We start from the raw sequence: 16083 nt of genomic DNA, 5'->3' as shown, positions 1-16083 counted from the left end.
CCCCCCCCCCCAAAAAAAAAAAATCCACAAAATAGAAGATGAAATCTAGATGTGGTTTAAGGACAGTTCTATTAAGGGAAAAAATCAACTGCTACATTGGAAGCTATATACTGCAATGCAGTTGTAATTAAATGCACTGAACTCTATTCTACCTAAAAGGATGAAACATAAATGGCCAGAAAGGAAACAATAGATTGAACAATCCCAAATAAAAATGTAGAAGCAAGAATACCTCCCATATAATCGCTGATCGATCATTAGATGACGAAGCCAAGTATTTCCCATTATGCGAAAATTGCAAATACCAGACTTCATCACTGTGGCCGTGCAAGACCTGTTCCACATGATGAATCAAGAAAGACTCAGATCAACGATACCAGCTGAGGACAGAAAATGTAAGCTAGCAATTTCAATTCTTCCCAATAAACAAAAATGTGTTCTTGAGTATCTTGCAATATTTGGGTTCAAGTGCACTACTGAAAGATCGTAGTAGGATCCTTTTAGTAAAAAATTTAATGCAAACAGAGTGCAAAGCATACAAACTCAGAAAACAAAATCCCATGCTAAGAGGCAATAAAGCTCAAGGGGGTCTTTTTTCCTTCCCTGAATCCTTGACAAAAAATGTATTGATATACAAAGTATAAGCAGTGGAAAATAAAAAATAAAAAAAGAATGGGTATCATTTAGCAAGATACAAAAAGATATTAAAGAATAAAGATTAGAAAAATAAAAATAGAAAGGACAAAATGCAGTCTGAAATGAACTGAAGTCAGGTTTCAGAAACCAGCACTAGTGTAGGGTAGCAGGTCAAGGGAATAACTCAGATTTCAGGAGAGACTTGACAACTCAAAATCAGTGGGTCTGATCTAGCTAAAACTCGGGTTGAATTAGGGATGTAAACGGTTTGGATTTGGCTCGAATAAGACAATTCCATTTTCAAATTTTTTTTAAATTTTCATACCTGAATTCGGACCATTTATCCATTCGGATATTAGAAATACTTCCACTTCCTAATCCGATCACTAATCGGATAATTCGTTTATTATTCGGTTCGGTGGATATATAATAAAATATAATTAAAAACTAATATATGTCCTGTTCATCATTCAGGTCCCATTTACCATTTATATATCTATATATATAATGAATATATTATATTATCATGCCAAATATGTTGAATTTCTTAGTGCTTAAATGCTTAAAGCATTCAAAATTTCATTAAAATCAATGATATTTTATTATCATCAAATAGTTAAACGAATCAAATAATAATAGATCGGAAACTGAGATTATCATATTCATATCCGATTAGTTATCAGACGGATTCAGATAGTTTCCAGATAATGATTTTTCGAATATGAATTGTCCTAAACGAATACAAACACGGATCGAATATGGATTTTCAGCTATCCATTTACATCCCTAGGTTGAATGATCTGATTAAGCGGTAAAATACACCCTCAAATTTTGAACAACTGCTGGTTGGATTTTGATTTACTTAAGTCATAGCTGTCACAGTGTCTAGGAGAGCCAAGGAGTTGGAGGGGGCCAGGATGCTAGGCGACACCAACAAGGTGACCAAGGAATCCAAGGTACATGCAAAGGAAACCAAGGTGCCTAGACACCTAAGGCATCACCTAGAAGACACTTTGAGAACTATGATGAAGTATCCTACCACAGTAGGAAACTGAAAACCAGAAAAACTAGCAGGATCGATAGCTAGTTGCAGGGGAGTTCAGAAGCAACCGCAAATAGTGATCTGAATTAATAAAAAAATCAGTTAACAAAACAGAACTAAAATCCAATTTTAACAGAAGAATTGATGGACAGTTTCAGCAGGTTATTAAACAAGGAATAACCAAGAAACAAAACCAGAATTAAACACAGGAAATAGATAGGACAGAAAAAAAGATAAGAGAAAGGGGTATGAGAACATATCGTATGGAAAGAGAAATATCTGTTTCGTGTATTGGGAGAGAGGTGAGAGAAAGAATAACGTGAGGGGAAGGAGGCAGTTCAACCACATAAGGAAATTTCGAAAACACCAAACTAACCCATTCATTCAATCAACTCAGTCATAAAGGTGGGGAGGGTTGCTACATATACAAAGACAAAAAAAACAATAATTAACTCCACTAATGAATCTTAAGTAGAACGAAGACGAAGTATACAGTGTGTAACTTCAGTCACACTACAACTGTCAATTGGAGCAAAGTAAGCGTCTTTCTCATAGTTGGCCATTGCCTCTTTGGCTGTATCATACTGGTGAGAAATAAAACACGCCTGTATAAGAAGCAGACATGACAGTGGCTTTCTGAAAACCCAAAGTCTTTACTTGGTCGAGTATGCATGATATATATGCCATTCTGAAGTCATCTATTAGTCTGCTAATAAGTCGTAGCGAAGCCTATCTCCAAGTCAACCATCAAATACAAGATTGGGCCCCTTCTCAAAGATAGGATGGAGTCACACTACAACGGATAATGATTTGGTGAAACTTGAGGTGAGAGAAATACCGCAAAGTGATTACTTTAGATATCTGGGGTCAACCACAAACAAGGAAGTTAATATAGAGGATGATGTTTCTCAGAGAATTAAAGTAGGATGGATGAAGTGGAGAGGTGCATCCGGAGTGCTATGTGACCGACGTATTTCTATAAAGGAAAATTCTGCAAAGTAGTTGTAAGACCAGCTATGATGTATGGGGCGAATTTTTGGGCAATCAAGAAGAGCAATATAGATAAGTTGAGTATAACAAAGATGAGGATGTTGAGATGGATGTACGTTAAAACTAAGAAAGATAAAATAAGGAATGATCATATTAGAAATGATTTGGGGGTTGTCTCAATTCAGGACAAGCTCCGAGAATGTCGTTTGAGGTGGTTATGGCCAATGTTCAATAGAGGCCTTGGGATGCTCTAGTAAGGAGGAGTGATCAGATTTAGATGGAAGGAGCTAAAAGAGCTAGGGGCAAGACTAAAATGACCATAGGAGAATTAGTGAGAAAAGACATGCAGAGTTTAGGTCTTGACTCTAGTATGACCTCTAGATAAAGCTGTTTGGAGGTGGAAGATCCATGTACCAGACCCTAATTAGGTAGGATGTTCCTGATGTATTACTGTGTTCCTTTCTCTTTCCTTTTATTCATTTTTTTCCACTCAGGGATCCAGGTAGTCAACCCCATTTAGTTGGGAAAAGGCTGGTTGTTGTACTTAAACCTTCCTAATAAGTATAAACTAACTTAATTGACATAAAACACTTCCCTAACTTAAAGGTCTCTTTCTAGATTTGACAACTTAAGGACCCACATAACCTTATCTCTATACTTAATTCCTTGTACCCCTAGAATCCCAACTTTTGAGCTTATAAAGAGGCACATTGCATTAATAAACCCAAAAATCAAAGTTGTCAAGGTGCATTCGAAGTGCTTAGGCGACAAGGCCCTCGCCTAGGAGACGCTTAGGAGACCAAGGCACCCTGGTTTTTTTTTTTTTTCTGATACGAACTATGCAAAAGAACAAACACATACTACTCTCCAATTAACAAAACAATACAAAATTTTTCAGATAGTATGATTTATGAATAATTTAACTGCCCATTAGAGGTAGTAAGCAGCGCAAACATATACATTAACAACCCATTACAGAAATAGCAATCTAAATCAATATAGTCTAACAGCTCATTACAGATTTCCGGTAATAGCAATCTCAGTCAATACATAGAAGAATTCATATACTTTCACAAATCAAGCAAAAAGAACAAAGAACTAACATACAGAAGAATCAATTTGGAAGCAAAAAGTGCAAAACAGAGCTATTGCAAGCGACAGAATAGACTAAAATCTTACCTGTTGAGAAGAAAGAAAGAGATAAATAAGAGGAAGAAGAGGAAAAGAAAAAGGAATCGGTGAGGAGAAGAACTAAGAAGAAAAATGCAGGAAATAGGATAAAAAAGAAGAAGGAGAACGAGACGATAATAAAAAGAGAGAAAGAAACAGAAGGAAAAATGAAATAAAAAATTTACCTGACATATGCCGCTATAAAGGGCTGGAGTCGTTGGAGCCGGAGCTGCAGCTGAAGCCGGAGCCTGAGCTGCAGCGGAAGCCGGAGCCGGAACCGGAGTCGCTGCCACTGGAGTCGAGGGTTTCATCTTCTCCTTCAGCCTAGGCGCCAGCCGAAGCCTCGAAGGTTCCTTTCAATTTATATTGTCTTAAGAGATTCCTGATGATTCGGTGTAACGTGGTCTACAACAATAATGTACACAACCTATTGAAGCATAAGAAATGGAATGAAAAAAAAAGCGCCAAATGACTGTTTGTCTGATGTAAGAAACATTAGGGCTGTGTATGGTAACATTTCTGTTCTAAAAACGATGTTTCGTATCAAAACGAAAATTTCAATTTCTATGTCAAAGCATCGTTTTTAAATAAAAAATTGATATTTGATGAATATATTTCTATAACGGTTTTTGGGGCGGAGGAGTATCTCTTCTCTGTGCACAAACAAAATTATCCCATGAGAGCATAAGGAAGAGTATTATTATTATTATTATTATTATTATTATTATTATTATTTTATTTTATTTTTTTTTTTTTTTTGTGCCAGTGTATAAATGTTTCTTTTACAATAGGCAGGTTCCTTTTACTAAAAGCAAAAAGACAAAGGGTGAGGTCCCCTACAAGGCAAGGACTGTGGCCCTACGTTAGCTTGAAACATTGAGACATCATGGTAAATAATTGGCGAATTATATACACATGCTTATCTCTGTATATACAATTCAGACAAGGGCATCGACCCCAAAATCCTAAATAATCTTTAACTCATTAAATGATAATTTTAAATCAATAAAATCAAATCTCAACCAATTACAACATTGATTTAGAGTTTCTCAATTGCCAGATGCTACTTACCTCAACCTGCGTAATCCTCCGTGTAATCCTCTTGAGCATCCTTGACTAATGCTCAAGTTGTACCCCAAATCATAATAGCAGCACCCAATAGTAATGATCTTCTCTTTCACGTTAAATCATTATTGAAAAAAAACAAGAAAGAACCAATAAACAACAACAAATGCAACCTTAATCCTATTTAATGAGGTGATTCAAAATGGAAGAGAGATGAGAGTCCATTGCAGACTTCTTTTTCAACCCCTTCTAATACATCACAAGGTTTATTTATCTTGTACGAAGTCTTACCCCTGCTTTGTAGAAGAGACTGTTTCCAGATTTTGAACCTGTGACCACTATAGGCTGAGAATTATTATCTTAATTGAAAACCCTGCTGATTCAAGAATTCATTTAATATGAAATCCTAATCAGATTAGGAATCTTGTTAGTCTCAAAATTACCGGCCGAGTTCTTATAAAGCACTTTAATCCAAGAGTACAAACTCAAAGAGTCCTTGTTGGTACGAGTTGCAAACTTCAAGAGCCTTATTGAAACAAAACTTAACTTCTTTGCATGATCATGACCTACTTCCTAATCTCATCATTCAACTTCGTATGTAAACTCTTATCTTAGCTGAAATCTAATTTCATCAGATGACAACATTGTTTCATCATTCATGTAGAATTCCTATTGTGTTGCTTCTCGCAACAATAATAACATTCAAAATCTTTTTTTTTTTTTTTTTCAATTTGATGGGATCCGCTATATCGAGATTTTGAAAAAGGACGAACGTAAAGATTCATGCACAAAGATTGACGAATTATAATTAATTATAATAAATTTCTGTTCTCAAACTCACGCACCACTACAAATCAGTCACATGCTTATAACGACTGATTGTGTTGTTTCTCCATTATATCAATTACCAACCAGTTTCAAAACACTTTTGGAGTTATGCTGGATTTTTTAAAACTCCAATCCAACCTTAGGTCTCCTTAACTAAACCCAGCCCAACCTATCGAGCTCAGCCCAGTCCAATTTCCTGGCCTAAATGACCCTTAATATGTTGGGCTATGCCGGTTGGTCCTCATTGACCCCTGGCAACTTTAAGTAAGAATATGGCATATCTATACATATTGGTTGAATGAATTTTAATTTCCAAAAACAAGAAAAAAAAAAAAAAAAAAAAAGTCAGTAGTCTTTTGAACAAGTCAACAGAAGTTTCTCTCTCACATTCCTTCTGTTCGATTTACAACATAATTGCATTGTTGCAATCAAATAATTCCACAAAACTTATTACATTCAGAATTTCTGCCAAATTATTGCACCACTAATGAAGAGGAAGCTGGACATACATAAGATCCCCCTTGCTACAACTCACACATCAACAATGCTCATAGCTATATAGCAGGTTCTTTTTTGCTAATGGTCAGCAAAATAGGATTAAAAAATAAAAAAAAATTACAGAGTTAACGTCCAGGCATCCTTAGGTGGTTCAATACAAGCTCATCGTTTACTTCGACCCTTCACATTTGGCTTTGCCATATACAAAGAAGGAAACAAACAAAAAGCAATAGAAAAGTCAAAATCCCCAACACTTAGTTTCTCCCGGTTTAAGTCTACGATTATGAGACTCACTAAGACTCTCCGAATATGGGAAAAGTTCACTTCCTGGTTTGACGTAGCTTGGCCTGTGAAACTGTCAATTGAAGGGGTATTGTTGTGGTGGAAAAATAAGGCTTGTGGCTTAAACCTAAAGACCCCATGGTTAATGGGTTTTTCCTTTATTGCAGCAAACATCTGGTGGGAGAGAAACAGATGATGGCATGAGGAGAAGTATAGAATTGTTGATCATATGCTTGAGATTATTCGCTAGGAGCTTGGCCTTAGCTTGGGAAGCTCGAAGGGAGAGGTGAAAGCCGTCTCTGATGTGATGTGCTGTAGGAAGTTGGGTCTTTCTATGGAGAATCCTAGCGCCTCCCCTGCCCTGGAAGTGCACTAGTGCAAGCCTCCTCTGAACTAGATGAAAGTTAACGTTGATGGTAGCTCCCTGGGCAATCCAGGGAGAGCTGGAGCGGGGGCATAGCTCGTGACAGTGAAGGTCAAGTGACAAACTCTTTTAGTATCTTCCTGGGTATCAAAGAAATTTATGAGGCTGAATTTGAGGCGGTTATGGAAGGAATTTTGGTGGCAAAGAACTCTAATGCAAGAGGGTTGTGGATTGAATCTGATTCGGTAGCGATGATGTCTGCAGTGTAGAAGACTCAGATCCCTTGGTTTGCTCTCCAGAAATGGATTTTTGTTATTCCTTTTTTGGCTTCTATCCTTGGAAGATCTCTCATTGCTTCCGTGAAGCTAATACGGCAGCTAACTATCTTGCTAAGAAGGCTTCAAAGTCGGGTCTCTCTGATTACTCGGTATCCTTTACGACGCATATTCTGATGGATTTGGAGAATGATGCAATGGGCAGGCATCGTTTCAGATTCTACTAGGGCTTTCCCTTGCTCTCTCTGCTGATGGCAATGCCGAAGGTGGAGTTTGCAAGCTACTCTAGTGGTTTCGGCCTTGTCCTTGCTTTTTCTCTAATTTGATGTATTTCTCTTTTTTTAATATAATTATCTTTTAGAAAAAAAAAAAAAAACTGCCTATGATGTTTCAAAAAAATTCCACAACCACCTAGCATTTCGAAACACCAAGTTTGCCTTGCTATTAAGGCTGCCAAATTATTGCACCACATCAACAGTGCTCATAGCTAGCAGGTTCATTAACACGAAGAGCTTAAATGGGTAACAACCCTCACACAACAACAATACCAATAGCAAGCAAGATCGTTCACACATGATAATTCACAGGAAGAGCTTAAATAGAATTATTCAGGGTCACCCACTTTGAAGAATGGCAAAAGGAATGGAGGAATTGAGAGTCCACAGCCAAGACAGGGAATCCAGTTCACAGGGAAGATGACATGGAAGCATTTGGAAACAGAGGTTACTTTTCACCAGAAGTTCAGGAACAATGATTGTCATTGTTGGTGATGAATTCTGAAGAGGGAGGATTAGAAAGCAAAGGGATGATAATTGTTGGGAAGGATAAGTAATGATGATTGGAGCTTAAATATTTGAGAATTGAAACAGTGGTAGAGCTGAGATGATCCCAGTAGTTAAATAAGAGATGTGTTCAGATGAAAGGGTTGGGTTTACTTGGATTGTAGCTTATATTTTCCATCAGCTCTTCGATGAAATGCACGAGTATTCTAAAACTAGGAATGCATTTTAACTAATCATGTACCCAAACAATGTTCTCATTCTCCACTAAGAATGCATTTTCCATTGTGAGAACGAGAATGCACATTCTTATAATGGGAATGCATACCAAGCACAGCCTAAGATTAAGGTAGTATGAGTAATGAATCTAATGACTAAATCCGCTGCAAAACCCTTCTTTAAACCCATTGAAAATGCGTTTTAGTTGAAAGGACAAGATGGGCATGATTTACAAACTACAAAGCCCTCCCGGTCATTTTATAGCCTTCTTTGTTCCTTGCTCCCCCCCCCCCTCTGTCTTTCGTAACGTGTTAAACTATTCAGGTAGTCAGGTAGGTGTAAATGGTTTGATTTGTTTGGTTTTAAGATATTTTAAGTAAAATCAAAATCTAATCATTTAATAAATGATTTTAGATAGTGAAATCAGACAATAACAAGAAGATAATGCCTCTACAGGGTCCGAGAGGTGTCTTAGTGCCCACTCATCTCATTTTCGCAGATGATGTATTTATTTTTATGGTGGTAGGCATTCGACAAGTAAGGAATTTGTGGACCTTTCTTCATAAGTACTAGATGTTCTCAGGTCAGAAGATTCATCTGGCTAAAAGTAAAGTGTTTATGGGGAATGTGTCAAGAGCCAAAAAGGAGTAGCTTTTAGAGGTTCTGAGAATACCTGAAAGCAAATTTCCTACATGATATCTCAGAGTCAACATTTTCAATGGGAGGGTGAAAAAATTCTTCCTTTGGTGGTTCATTTCAAAGCTCGTTTATCTAGTTGGAATGGCAAGCTTATCTCATTTGCAAGTCAAGTCCAGCTTGTTAAATCAGTGATATCAAGTATCCCTATTCACAATTTCTCAATTTATTGGTGATTGTCACCTATGATTACTATGATGGAAAGATGGATGAGCAACTTCATTTGGAGAGGTGATCCAAATTTATATAAAAGGATTACAGTGAAATGGGATTTGATATGTAAGCCGAAAGAGGAGGGAGGTCTTGGCATTCATTGGCTAAGAGATGTAAGCAAGGCTCTACTTTTCAAACTATGTTGGTCATTTAAATCAGATCCGTCTTTCCTTGGACAATATATGAGAACAAATATTTGAATAGAGATTAGAAGATGGAACTCCTAAAAAACTGTTATAGCATCGTCCATTTGGTTCGGAATTTAATGCAATCCAAGACATTTGGTGGAGGTTTAGCATTAAAATTATATATTCAGAAGGCGTATGATACGCTAGATTGGGCTTTTTTGTTTGACATCATGCTCAAGTTTGGTTTCTCCTAGATTCTTATTGATCGGTTGCATCAGATTTTTGTATCTACTCGTCTGTCTGTTCTGGTTAATGGTGGCCCGGTTGGATTTTTTGGGGTTGAGAGAGGCCTTCGGCAAGTAGATCCTCTATCTCCCATTCTATTTATTGTTGCAGAGAAAGTTCTCTGCCGTGGTCTTCGAAAACTCATGATGGAGAAGAAGATCATCCATTTTCCAGGCCCCAGGAAGGTTTTCACTCCCTCTCATTTGATATATGCTGATGATATTTTTGTCTTTATTAATGCTAATCTTCGAGGGGTCAAGCAGCTTCGAAGATTTCTAGACAAGTATCAAGCTTATTCTAATAAGGTAATTAGTATGGAAAAAAGTAAGATGTTCCTTGGGAAAATTCCCCCTCAGCGAAAGCAGCGGATCAAACAGGTCATGGCTATCCCTGAATGCAATTTTCCAACCCGATACTTGGGAGACGAAATTTTTAAAGGGAGGGTTAAAGCAGGATCTGATTTTGCCTTTGGTGGATAAGTTTAAAAGTAGATTATCTAGGTGGAAGGGAAAAATGTTATCCATGGCTGGTCGAGTGGAGCTGGTGAAATCGGTGATGGGGAGTATTCCCATTCACAATTTTGTATTTACCTATGGCCATCTTCATCTATAACTCTTATGGAAAGATGGATAAGAAATTTCATCTGGACGGGTGAAGCAGAGTCTTCAAAGTCCATAACTGTGAAGTGGTCTGATGTTTGCCGCCCTAAGGATGAAGGTGGTCTTGGAATTAGAAGGCTGAGGGAGGTTAATTTGGCAATGCTTGCTAAATTGGCATGGTTTATTAAGTCGAATAAGTCATTGGCTGCATCATTCCTGAGAGGTCGGTTCCTTATGCCGTCTGGAGCGCCCAAAAATTCTTATGTTCGGTCCTCTATTTGGCCAGGTATTAAAAAAGTCTAGGATTTTATTGCTTTTCATGAAAGGTGGATTTTGGGCAATGGATTTCATATCTCCTTCTGGTATGATCGATGGTTATCAGAAAATTCTATTAGGGACACTGTAGAGCTGCGTAGAGATTATTCAATGGAGTCAAAGGTTGCTAATTTTATAAATAATGGGTAGTGGGACCTGCCGCAGGTAGTATCTCCTCTCCTACAATCCATCTTTGATCAAATTCTGAAATTCCCTTTGCCTTCGGTTTCACAGTGTGATAGGCGAGTCTAGGATTTGACCCAATCTGGGTTGTTCCCGGTTTACTCTGCATGGGAGGGTCTCTGGTCTAAATCGGTGAAGGTTCCTTGGTATAATATTATATGGGCAAAAGGGATCACTCCTCGAGCCTCAGTATTTGGGTGGAGGGTGGCTCATGGCAGAATCCCTACGGATGATAAGGTAAGAGCGCGTGCTATTCCGCTGGTCTCAAGATGTGAATTATGCCATGCAGAATCTGAATCTATTGACCACATTTTCTTGAATTGTTCATACTCGATTATGGTATGGAGGGAGATCTTGGATAAGTTTGAAGTTCGATGGCCTGGTTTCCCCTCTATTTAGGAGCTATTCTCTTGGTGGAAAAGGAAGATGTTGGTGTCTCCTATCAAGCAAATGTGGGTTGCTTATTTGGCATTTGGGTTACATCAAATTTGGCATGAGAGAAATCGCAGAAGGTTTGATAACTGTAGCAGGCAATCAAGGTTGGTGGTAAAAATGGTGTTAAATGATCTATAAAAAATATGTACCAATTTTCCAATAGTGGTTAAATCTCTTATTGATTTGCTTCTTTCAGCATCTTTGAATTTACTGAGAGCGAATCCCAGGCCAAAGGTGATGAAGGAGCTGTATTGGATTCCCCCTTCGGAAGGCTGCTACAAAATTAATATTGATGGTTGCTCGTTAGGCAACCCTGGACATGCAGGTGTAGGGGGAATCGTGAGAAACCATTTGGGAGGTAATGTGCAATGTTTCTCATCCTTTACTAGAATATCCACAAATTTCGCAGCTGAATTTACAGCCTTTTTTGAAGCCATACGAATTGCTAAACATATGGAGTGTACCTGGATTGAAGTGGATAGTGATTCAAGAGCTATGGTCTGGTGTATTGAGAAGGGGTAGATCCCTAGGAATTTTAGACAACTATGGCTTTTCTTTGAAAATTATTTGTAGAGGATCAAATGGAGTATTCATCATGTCTACAGGGAGGTCAACACTGTGGCAGATGGATTAGCGAAACACGCAGCAATATCGAAATCTTCTATAGAGTGGATAGTGCCTCCTCTTTTTGTAGTTTCTGATATTAAATGGGATGCTATAGGAAAACCAAGATTCCGATTTGAATAATTTCCAGTTGTGTTGGTTTTCTTTCTGGTCTTAATTCCTCCGTGCTGATGGCCATACCAAAGGTGGGGTAGGGATTGAGATTTTTTATTTTGCCCAACTGGGTTGTTTGTATTCTTTCATTCATTTTCAATAAATATACTTTGTGGACCCTAAGCAAAAAAAGGAAATAAAAAAGCTTGGGATTTTTTTTCACACAATGTTAAATGTGTGATTCTCCTTTAGGTAATGGATGAGGTGGCAGTATTAGTGCATGTAGGTTATTATGTTACTGATGATTATTATTCAATGTTGTTAGTTATTAATGGGGAGACAAGTTAGGGAAGTTAGATAAAGATATGAGATATCATGGGTTAGCAAATAAGTAGGGAGCTAGAGTCGTGGAAAAACGTGGGAGTAAAAGAGGTCATAAAAGCTCCTCTATCTAGCCTGGGGTGAGGAGATTGTGGCAGTTTGTGACAGAAAATGAAAGATGGTTTGTTGGCGATGGAAGGAGTATTGATTTTTGGAGAGAATTGGTGGGATCCTAAGTCCATTTTTGAGATATCTGGTCTGAGTGCTGTGGCATTTTCTAACCTCAATCACTCTGTTGCTGAATTCATTGAGTAGAGTCATTGGGCACTACCCTAGGTCGAGTCCACCTTGTTACATGATGCTTTTAGAACTATTAAGGCCATCAATCTCCCCTCCTCTGATATGGAGGACCGGTGTTCATGGGGCCTTGAACCGATGGGTCAATTCTCTGTGAAATCTGCCTGGGACTGTCTCAGAGTTTAGAGCTCGACGGTTCCCTGGGCTGGGCTGATTTGGAATAAGAACCTCGTCCTAGGCTCTCTCTTTTGGGTTGGCGTTGGATTCATGGGAAGCTGCCAACAGATGATCTAATTCAGATTAGAGGGATTCAACTTCCTTTGAAGTGTGATCTCTATGGTTCGGCTTATGAATCCTTTTTTCACCTATTCTTGGAATGTTGTTTCTCTTCTATGATCTGGAATGGTGCCTTGGAGATGTTTAATGTGACTTGGGGGAGTCTTAACTCTGTGCCAGAGGTTATTGCTTGGTGGAGAAATAAAGGGAAAGGGTGGTCTCTAAAAGACGCATGAGAGATTGGGTTGTTCTCTGTGATTGATGCTATATGGTTTGAAAGAAATCAAAGGTGGTTTGAAGGAGTCTCACGGAATCCAACTATGATTATCTGCAGCATCAAAGGGGAGACAAGTTTTATCTATAGCAGATTGAAAATTGTTCCCAAAACTACTGAAGATTTGGTCATATGCAGACGTCTGAACTTAGCTTTATCTTCCCAGATTTCTTGATCCATTCTAGACGTGCATTGGTGCAAACCAATGAGATCCTGGGTGAAGCTCAACATAGATGGATGCTCCCTTGGGAACCCAGGTCTAGCAAGAGGTGGAGGGATTTTCCGGGATCATGAGGGTAGAAAGCTGCTTTGCTTCAATTTCTACCTGGGCAATTCTTCTAATTTTTCAGTAGATATTTGGAGTATTATCAGGGGATTGAAACTTGCTCGAGAGATGGACATAAGGCACCTTTGGATCAAGTTTAATTCCTCTACTACCGTTTTTATTTTCCAACATAGGCTAATCCATTGGTCTGTGCTCCAAGAATGGTCTCACCTCCTCAACTATTTAAATTTCATTGAGTGGAAGATCTCCCACTGCTTTAGAGAAGCAAACCCAGTTGCAGACTTCTTAGCTAAGGCAGCAGCAAAGTTAGGGATTGACAGTACTGATGTGCATCTCCCCCTTCACATTGCCAATGAGTTGCAATCGGATATTGATGGTCGTCCGCGCTTTAGATTTTTGTCTATTTTGAGATAGCAGTTGTGAGCCTCTGCTGATGGCATTGCCAAAGGTGGAGGCTCATTCGGGGCTTTTGTACTCTATTTGTTTCCTTTCTCCATTACTTTAATATAATATGATCTTCTAGCAAAAAGCTTAGGCTCTACTTTGGAGTTTGATGCCATGATTGACTCTTGCAGCTTGATCAAACTTCCTTCTTAAGGTCCAAAATATACCTGGACGAAAAATAGAAGAAGAGGGAATATAGCTGTTGTCCTTGAGAGAGGCTTCTACAATGAATCTTAGCTCAGCTATTTCCAGGATTGTGCCCAGACAATTCTTCAGAGGAATTTTTCTTACCATTCTCCTATTCTGGTCATTTCGGAAGCTTGTCCCAAGCCTACAAATTGCCCATTCAAATTCCATAAGTTTTGGATGGAGGATCCGTCTTTCTTTCAGATGATCAGAGACTCTTGGGACTAGAGTTTGTTTGGCTCACCATCATATATCCTTATTCAGAAATTAAAACGCCTGAAATCGGTCATACGTTCTTGGTCTTGGATTACTTTTCCAAATTTTGATGTTGAATTGGCTCATACAAAAGATTCTTTGGATTTGATTCAGGCCCGAATTGGAACTCTAGGTATAGATGACAATCTTTTTGGTCTTGAGGATGATGCGAAGACTGCATACCTTGTAGCCTTGAAGAATCATGAAAAATTATAGGCGGAGAAATCAAGAATCAGATGGTTGAAGGAAGGTGATAGGAATTCTAAATTGTTTCACCTTTATACAAAAATAAGAAGGGTTAAATCCACAATTAGAAGAGTGAAAAAGTCTGATGGTACCATGGTTTCAGACAGAGATGGGATTGCTAGCTATATGTCTTGCTATTTCGAAGGCTTTTGTAAGAGAGGGAAAGTTGTTGATCATCTAGATTTGCTTGACCCCATTCCCAATCTGATTGATGATGTGGATCGTCTTACCATGGATGCGATTCTAGGAGTAGTTGAAATCAGAAGAGTTGTGTGGGAGTTAGAGCCTGACAGTTCACCTGGCCCTAATGGCTTCCCAGGTTCTTTCTTCAGAAGCTGTTGGGAAATTATCTCAGTTGATTTTGTGCGTGCTATGAGAGAATTCTTCACCTTTGGTATGATGCCTCCTGGTATCAACAATAATTTCTTAGCTTTAATTCCCAAAGTGGAGGGTGCTATGTCTCTAGATAAAGACCGCTTTGTATGGGAAATTTCTTTTGCAAAGTGATTTCCAAAATTTTAGCTACTCGGATGTCCTTTCTTCTTCCAAGACTTGTTTCTGAAGAATAGGGGCATTTTAGCAAGGAAAGGTGATTCGCAATAATATAGCATTGGAATCAGAATTAGCAAATGTGATTTTCTCTACTACAAGGGGAGGAGGTTTGGGTGCCAAGATTGATATTCAAAAAGCATTTGATACCAATTCTTGGAGCTTTATCATCCAAGTCTTGAGGAAGTTTGGTTTCTTTGATTCCTGGCTGAATCGTCTTCAAGAATTTCTATTCTTCTAAATGGTGGCCCTGTGGAATACTTTGGAGTGGAGCGAGGCTTGCGTCAAGGTGACCCTATCTCTCCCATTCTCTTTATTTTGGCAGAAAAGGTTCTATGCAGAGGTCTGAAAAATTTGTTGAATCAAAGAAAAATTAAAGCCCTTCCTAATCTAGGAGGTGAGTCAACTCCAACTCACTTGCTCTTTGCCGATGATATCTTCATTTTTATGAATGCTTCCACTAACTATGTTAGAAATTTAAGAGATTTCTTGACGAAAAACCAAGAGTTCTCGGGACAGCATGTTAACTTGGAGAAAAGTAAGTTGTTCATGGGATCAATTCCTCCTACAAGAAAGAATTCCATTCTTGAGATTATGGGAATTTCTACTTGCAATTTCCCCACCAGGGAGTTGAAAATTTTAAAGGTAGAGTCAAGAAACAATACTTGATGCCTGTTTTGGATAAAGTTTGACAGAGGCTCTCGAAATGGAAAGGAAAAATTCTTTTAATGGTTGGTCGAGTACAGCTGGTTCGATCTGTTATCTTTGGTCTACCAACTCACAACTTTTCTGTGTACTGGTGGCCTTCATCTTTGATAGTGGCGATGGAAAAAAAGTTGAGAAATTTTATTTGGACAGGGGATGCTGATACATCAAAAGCTGTCTCAGTCAAGTGGGACTAAGTGTGTAAGCCTATTAATGAAGGTGGGTTAGGCATTCGTAGGCTACGCGATGTTAATAAATCTCTTCTCTACAAGTAGGCTTGGAATGTGAAACATGGAAATTCAGCAATGAGTAAAATTTTCAGGGCTCGCTTTCCTAAGAGTGGCATGCCTACAAAATTTTACAGGTCTTCATCCATATGGCTTGGATTGTGGAGAATGGGAAGAAAATAAGTCTCTCGAATGATCATTGGCTGGGAGACTTATCCATTTTTGAATCATGTGGTCAAGCTCTCGCCCCTCTTCAAAATTCTTCTACAAAAGTTTCAGAAATAATTTTAGATTTTAG

General features: G+C 38.4%; 1 pseudogene; it reads right to left on the bottom strand.

Moving 5' to 3' along the window:
* The window catches only part of LOC122088790, an 8870-nt pseudogene extending 4705 nt beyond the window's left edge, over nt 1-4165 (bottom strand).
* Between the last annotated feature and the right edge of the window lie 11918 nt (nt 4166-16083).

Source organism: Macadamia integrifolia, chromosome 2, assembly GCF_013358625.1.
Source record: "Macadamia integrifolia cultivar HAES 741 chromosome 2, SCU_Mint_v3, whole genome shotgun sequence".
Classification (NCBI taxonomy): domain Eukaryota; kingdom Viridiplantae; phylum Streptophyta; class Magnoliopsida; order Proteales; family Proteaceae; genus Macadamia; species Macadamia integrifolia.
This window is presented reverse-complemented; position numbering and strand designations above follow the sequence as displayed.